The sequence below is a fragment of the Cyprinus carpio genome, chromosome B3, assembly GCF_018340385.1.
Source record: "Cyprinus carpio isolate SPL01 chromosome B3, ASM1834038v1, whole genome shotgun sequence".
NCBI lineage: Eukaryota > Metazoa > Chordata > Actinopteri > Cypriniformes > Cyprinidae > Cyprinus > Cyprinus carpio.
Genome location: NC_056599.1, coordinates 21,753,060 through 21,761,562, shown reverse-complemented (window position 1 = coordinate 21,761,562; position 8,503 = coordinate 21,753,060). Strand labels below are relative to the sequence as shown.

The following is an 8,503-nucleotide window of genomic DNA, read 5'->3' as shown; positions in this document are numbered from 1 at the left end:
TCCTTACTGCCCCCCACAGTCCCAGAAATATCCTGTGTGCCCAGTTGTTTGTGATTTACTTGATGAGAAAATAAATAAATAATAAATTTTACTCACTTTGTAGAAAAACAACTACAATCTATCATCTACAATGGTAGATCATCTACTTTTTTTGCCAGGTATGTTTACACATACGAGGATTTTGTTTTAGTGACAGAAGCGTGCAACGGTGCAACAGAATGACAGCGACAAGACAAGACAGTTATAAAAAGAATAAAAAATAGAATAAGTATGGAATAACAATGTACACAAATATTTTAAAGAAGAGAAAATACCTATATAGATAAATAGACAATAGATTGTATTAGATGTGTTGTACAGGTCAATAGATGTAAATAAGTAATGTGTGTCCTTACTTATTTACAAGATGGAATCCTAGGTGAGGGGGTGAGGATCTTAAATAATAAAGTAATAAAATCATATTTTTGTTGTTAATTTAGCTCATTGTATTTGGAATGCTTATTTGGTCCATATTTTAAATCATTTTAGGGTCATCTCGACAAGTTTGCTGAGGTCCCCTGGTTCAAGTTAAATATATCACCTGGTTGAGAACTATTGCTTTACATGATTGTTTTTAACTAATAAAAGTAAAGGTAATCTGTGTTGGGCAGTAACTTGTTAGTAGTAACTTAGTTAATGTAATAGTATTACTTTTGTGTTTGTAACTTGCAGTATAAACTGATTACTAATAAGATATCAGTAATAATATTACAGTTACCATCCATAAAAACAGCTTTAGTTACTTTTGATGCCTCTGATTCAATCCAACAATCAAATAATTCATAGATTTATTTTCATAATTTTCACGACTCGCACATGCATGTGATTTGTCCCAAGTGCCGCAGGCAAGATTGGAATATGGAAACGCTTACGTTCAGCAGATAGAAATAATGCATTATATTGATTTTGTCAGGGAACAAGAAAAAAAAACTCCCATTGGCTTTACTTTACTCTACATCCCCTCCCACCACACCTTCTGATCAGCATGTGCTACATAATAGATAATCAAACCTTTTGGAAAAATTAAAGTTTTTCCCAACTCCCATCTGATAAATATATAATGAAATATAATCGGGTAACGGAGGAAATTACAATTAGCTTCAAGCTACACATGACAATTATTGGGAATAATACAACACTTCTACCTGAATGTCACTATCAGTCACTACTGAGTGATTGTAATAACTTCTGACTGTGATCCAGTGTGGATTTTGCTCAAATGATAATTTGATTTGATTTGATTTGGAAATGCAGAAATATGTTGTTAGTAACATTCTAGAAGAATTTTATGTGTGAGATACACAGTTACAACTTCTGTGAAGAAAAAAGTAATGCAAGTAACTAATTAATGTTGCCCATACAAGTAATCAGTAAAGTAACAATATTACTTTTGAAAGGAGTAACTAGTAATGAGTAATATATTACATTCTCTGAGTAACTAGCCCAACACTGGCGGTGATAAATAGTATAAATGTGTTTGTGCTGTGGAGATTGTGTTAAGAAGACATAACTCAGAGCACATGACACCAGCTGCTAAAATCATTGCCACTTACTAATACCAAGAATTTAAATAAATAAATAAATAAAAATTACCTACTATTTAGCTTTTGCTCTGGACTTGTCACAGACATGCACACAAAACACTGGCTTGCGAAGGTCAGCTATTCTGAGCTGAGCTGATACATTAACAAAGAGAGAGACACTGAGGTCTGGAGAGTCCCTCTTGTTCGTCCTTGTTCATTTCATTAAGGAAAGAAAGAAAAAAAAAAAAAAGTGCTGCTGCAGGGGAATTTAACAGAACAAAAATTAAACACAATGTATATTTACAAACCAAATAAAACAAATCATGCGTATGATGTAACCACACAAATAAGGAAGTTAAGTAAATTAATTAATAAAACTACTAGCAAGTATCTTCTCACTCGTTTCATATGGTTTTGATTACGCTTACCTAAATCCCCTGAGCCAATCAGAAGGCCGCGTCGGCCCTGACGCAGCGATCCAGTCTAAACACGGAAAGCGTGATACGTGGGGACCTATGCGTGGGACGTGGTGAGGTGGGCGATTCCAGTCAAATCTACTGAAACGCCAAAGCTACAGCGCAACACCTGCACGTATTGTAATTTACGAATCTACACCAGCGTGACACATAACAGAAAACTCCATTGCATTAACAAAAAATATATTTTGCTAGATATGTGCACATGAGGTGCAATGTGTGAGGAATGCTGTTTACAGTTGAGTGTGAAAATTCAAAAGAAAAAGACCCGAAGTTATTGATATCACTCGGCTTGGTGGCTCGTTGGTGTTTAATGCACACGTGTTGACTGATGTGCAGATGGCAGAGATGGAGGACGGTGAAGGGGTGGTTGCCACAGAGCGCTTATGGCTCACAGGAGTCATGGAGAGAATACTTCCTGAAGGATGGGAGGATGAAGTAGACAGAGGTGGATGCGGTGGGCGGCAGACTGGCGAGAAATTCAGTCTCTGGCGTGTTTCAAGTGCGTGACTGACACAGAAGAAAAACAGGAAAGTCTCTCAGATCACACCACTAACTGCTCTCTCCTCTGCCAGATTGGCTTTCCTGCCACCGTGCTATCCTGAGAGTTTCCATCGAGGATTACCTTCGTATCAGCTCTGGGACACTGTGCAGCGTTACATGTCCCATAGATCTGACACTCGGGCAGGGCTTGAAAGTTCGTTTGTTTTGATTTTGTTGTCGGGTGGAAAAATTCCATTTAGCCAAACCTACTGATTTTTGCACAAAAAATACTAATATTACCCTTTAATGTTGCCCAGACCATAACGAAATTTCCCCAACAGTTAATTTATTACTCATGCGACTTAATACAAGTACTGTGTATTTTATTGATTGATTATGTATTTATTATGTTTACCTTGACTAACAAAACTTTGGCATTGGTAAGATGAAAAATGTCTTGGGACTTCCACCAGGGTCTGCTTATTATTTCAAAAAAAACAGTTTAGTTAAGTAAATAATTATAAATAATTCTGACCTACAAGTTATTTTCTATGTGAATTATATTTTCAAATGTAATTAATTTATCTTACGCGGCACATGATTTTTTCCGAAGTCATATGTGATTTGGTGTTTAGGAAAGTTTTATTAGTAGTCTCATTGTTGAAACATTTGTGCTGCTTTATATCTATTTGTGGAACCACAGTGTGATAGGTTGTTTTTATTCTTTGACGAATAGAAGTTCAGTTCAAGGTGATCAACATTTCTTTGGAAGTACAATACTTGTTTTTTATGTATAATATATATGATAAAATACAGTGTACAATTATTAGCACTGTATTTTTTGTTTTTCCAAGGGCATTTTCCAGCTCTTCTGTCTGGCACACTCGCCACTCAGGCTTCCCTGAGGGGGTGTTGGGGTTGGGAAATCAAGAAGCAACAGTTGCCAGCAGCTACAATAACATGGTTGCTTAGGTTTATCTGCACAGATGACTACTGTTCCATTTTGAATGCATTCTCTTTCTAACCATTTTTCTCCCTTCTTTTTTTCCAGATGGAACTGGGATGCTGGGAAGGATACTTTTTGCTTGGCTCAAAGGGTAATATTTGACCCCACCATTGTGAAGATGTTCTATTTTATAGTTTTAAATTGTGACCTTGTATTTCAGGAGCAAGTTAGATTCTGGAAGCCAAAAAAATGGAGGTACTGTACACACCAATGCCGTTAATGTTAAACATGTTAATGTACTACTTCTCATAATATTTGACATAATAATCTTCTTTCTTGTCTGTCAGGCTCTTCGCTGACATTCTTAATGACGTGGCGATGTTCATGGAGATTGCAGCCCCTCATTTCCCTCCGTTTTCATTCTAATCGTCTGCATTGCTGGGATATTTAAGGGGTTAAAACATGAACTGCATTCTTCATCTAAACCTTTAAACTGTTTGACAGTAAATAACTAGACAGTAGTCCATTATTTCTGTCATCCCAGTCCATGGTAGGAGTCGATGGTGGAGCAACAAGAGCTGCCCTTACCTGTCCATCAAGCTCGCCCCGAAAAAAACATGGCTGATATCTCGCCGACAAAGATGGGAGCCAGGTTTTATTCAACTTTCTCGCATTCTACTTCATAATAGTTTTCCTTTCTCGATTCTCCCAGCCAAATTCCCTCTTAATGTAGGAAATTGAGCGGTTCAAAATGGTGGTCAGTGGTTTCATGTGGTCATTGTGTCATTTCTCTGCTTTTTTTGTCCTGACAAGGAAACCCTGGTGAAACCTGGCAGGACTGTGGGTCAGCCTTGCACTCCATACCGCTCGTAACCAGATACCCATTTGTGAGTTAAACCCCTGATATGTGAGCCTCGCTCTGCATGAAGTGTGTGGCAGATACTGAGATGTGAGCATTTATTCAGGTGTGACGTGCATCCTGTTTCTTCCTGTTACACTGTTATACAACTGTTTGACAATTACAAAGCTGTTCGTCTGTGGTTATGGACACGCTTAATGAGGCATCGCTTGTCAATTGAGTCCTTCATCGGTACCTGGCTTGCATGGTCAAGCTGCTCAGTCCAGAGGATGGCCAATCAGAAGGAGCCCTGTGTTCTTGTGTATGGCCTTAAAAAACTGATTTTGTATTATTTAATATGGATTCGGTACACATTTGATTAAACAAAAGTCTATTCCGCTGTTCCCAGGCGCTCAGAAGCGCAGGACAGTTCCATAAAAAGTTGGGATGTGATGCTTGGAGACATTGTTTCAAGTAGTCTGTTCATCTGCTTTTATATTCACTTACTAACTACAAATATAATGTTGTTTTGAAAACAGTATTGACTGTTCAAACTGCTGTGGTATTGACTTCAAGGCCAGGAGCCAGGAGGAACTGCAGCGGGCGCTTAAGAAACAAACAGCACACGTATCTTATCTCATTGGAAATCAAAAAATGGTAACCCCCCCCCCCCCCCGGTCAAATTTTGCTATATAAACAGAGGTCCGAACATAATAAACACAATCTGACATAAAAATTAGGGAATTTATGCTTAGCTTATGGACTCAGCCAGAGCAGCAATGACACATTATGGGATGCATTTTTTTCTCCAGGTACTGTGTTGTGTGTCACAGGTGTGCCAGACGAAAAAGCCCGCTTCATCCATGTGGGACCAACATCATGTAGAAGCATGGTCAGGCCTTGTGTCTTCGCTGCTGTGCTGCCACGATGATTCCATCTCCTGAGCGGTTGCGGATCAAAGCAGCTTCCGACACTAAGGGTAACGCACTCGTTTCAGTTGTGATGAAAGACAGATGTCTTCATTTTATGTTTATCTTTAGATTGGATCGTACTGGTTCTGCTTCGATGATCAAGGGATGGTCGCTCTTTTCTTTAAGTCGGTAAGACACCAAAAAGCAAGATGACATATTGTGATATGTTCTTTTTTTTTTTTTTTTTTTTTGTTAAATCTATTGAATACAATACACTCAATTATGACTTACAATATATTGAATGCCCTTGTACTTCTCGTTCTTCACCAGCGACTCGTTCGTTGCATTTCTTTCAAAAAAATTAAATATGGTACCACCGTAAGGTTATGGACACGGGTTTTATTTTCCAGACCATGGGAGCTGGTTTGTCACCAGAGTAATAAGATGGTTAATCAGCTTTTCCCAGACATTCGAAAAGGTAAATTGTAATGCATGTTTGTTACATAAGATTTAGCATTTAGAGGACCTAAAAAAAATACCCCTTTCTTGGAAGTTATCAGAAATGGATCCAGTGTAAGTGGCACACAGACCCAGACCCAATACTGGAATGGAGGAATCGAGTGGCTGTGTGGAATGGCGAAAAAAGAGGAAGCTGAAGTGAAAAATTAGCAAGAACTAGCGGATCGGATGTTTTGGTTGCGGACTGCTATTCACTTTGAACATCATATCCCCCGTTTTAAAAGATGTGAAGAGCCAGCTGAAAGTTTGCAGATTTTTGCAAAGTTGGTACTTAAATATTACCATACAAATAAAAAACAAAGAGGAAGCGAATCCATGTATTCCTATACTCTAGAGGGTTATGCTTCTCTGTTAAATTTTGGGGTCAAGTCGTTTTTTAGGTGACTAAACGCCATTCAACAGTGATAAGAAAAGCTTCTCAATTGAATTTCTGAGGAGTTCATGTGATGCTGAAGACTGGAGTGATGGCTGCTGAAAATTCAGCTTTGCCATAACAGGAATATGAATTACAATTAGGATATATTTAAACAGAAATTTTTTTGTAATTTCACCCCATATTAATGTTTTAATGGATTTTTGATCACCCACCCATAACAAGGCAGCCCTTGGTGAGAACAAGGAGACTGCTTTCAACAAACATTTTAAAAAAATCTTAACCAACCCTTGAACGTTGAAACAGAAGTGTATGTGTTTTTGTACATGTTTTAATAATAAAAAAAGCCACACAAATGAATAAAAGAACACTGCTGTAAATACAAACAATATTGAAAACAAGAATCCAGTGGAATGCTGCACTTTAATCAATGAGAAATTTACCACATAACGTATTCTCATTAGAAAAATGTGTGATAATACACATTAATCATATTTCAGCTACAGCACTGATATTGATAATTATTTTAATTAAATTTGATGGAAACACGTTGCCAACATACTTAATTAAAAGTGGGGGAAAAACAGGCCAAATGGACATGAGCAAATATAGTAACTTTGAGATAGCATAGCAATAATTTGTTATATTTTATAAATAATACAATGCACTAAATGTGTCAATGCTAATTCTGAGGAAATTGAACAGGTTACAGTGCGCTTAATGGGACGGCATTTAACCAAACACTCTCTCTTGCAGTAGTCACACTACTTTTATTGATATTTTTTAAATAAAAAACAATATTTATATTTAGCAGACGCTTTATCCAAAGTGACTTACAGTGCATTCCAGGGTATACTTTTTTTTTTTTTTTAACCAGTATGCGTGTTCCCTGGGAATTGAACCCTGAACCTTTGGCGCTGCCTAACTCAATGCTCTACCACTGAGTCACAGGAACAATCTTCATTATTATCATCACATCACAATTAAATGACACAAATAGACTCCTACCATCTCAGCTCTCAGGCGCAAAGACCGACTAATGAGGATAGACTGTCATGCAAGATATAAACGTGAATAAACGTCCGAAAACAGAGGTTTGTTCTTCTCGTGATATTGGTAATGCTTCAGGAAATGTCCAGGCCGTGATAATGAGGACTTTTTCTAGTGGACCGTGTTGTGCAAACACATGTTGGTAACATACGTCCTTTACTACGCTCGCCTCGAACTGCGTCCCTGTGTGCGCTGGCCAAATATTCATATGCGGGTTACCTGTTTACGCTGTCTGTAACCCATCAGCCTCAGGTCATTTTTGTTGTGGTCTTTGTTTTTTCTTACGTTAGAAAAGTAAAGAAAGACCAAGACCGAGTCATACATGTTTGTAACTAAAGGGACACGAGGCTGAGACCGTTTCCTTTTAAGTTGTAAGCTTACTAAAAAACGATTAAAGTGATGAATCTTTAACACATTTTAGTGTTTCACTGACTGTAGAAACAGCGCTGAGAAAACATTGAAGCCCTCCTCGCTCATAAAATGTTTGGTTAATTACCAAACATTATCACAGTATCGTTTGTCATGAGTGATCCAACTTCCCTTTAAGGACTTTCCCCCACTGTTTATTACCATCTATAGCCCCTTAACTCACTGAACTCTATCGGGGTTAAACCAGTGACCGAGTTTATTTTCAGTAGAGGAGAGAACTCAAGTGCAACACATGCTACTGGCATATCATAGTACAGTCGTAGTTAAATCCACGAGCTGGCGTTTACAAGCCTACGAGCTAATTTAAGATATTCTGCTGGCTCACAATTACAGTTCCTGCAAGGACCATGCTATAAAACTAAGTTGGAAGCGTCCACTTCAATAGTTTTCATGTGTATGGCTTAGAAAAAATAACACTTATGAAGGTTTAATATAATCACATCTTACTGCAAAATGGTCTGTTCCAAAATACCGGTTTGTCCTCATTGAGCTAATAAAATATCATTTTAACTTTGGCTAATGTCAAATAGGGCTGGAACACATATCTAGTTCGAAGGAATTAAAAAAAAAAAAATAATAATATTTCACATATTTAACAGTCAAATATCATTTCTATAAATAAGAGATGCAATAGAGAACTAAACTAGATAAAAAAGTTCGTCAAGACAAACTTTAAGTTGGCTTGAGAAAGCCGGACCAGAAAGTTTGAAAAGTTTAGAAAGTTTGAAGAGTTTAAGAAGTTTAATAAAGCAAGTGATTAGCATATTGTTAGCATTACTAGCAAGTGACTAGCATGTCATTAGCATGGATAGTAAAGTTACTAGCATGTTTCTAGCATGATAAGCTAGTTACTAGCATGTTTCTAGCATGATTAGAATTGACTAGCATGTCATCAGCATGTTTCTAGCATGATTAG

General features: G+C 37.4%; 1 pseudogene; it reads left to right on the top strand.

Annotated features, from left to right (window-relative positions):
- Window positions 1-2,370: 2,370 nt before the first annotated feature.
- Window positions 2,371-8,503, top strand: part of LOC122136786 — a 10,694-nt pseudogene continuing 4,561 nt past the window's right edge.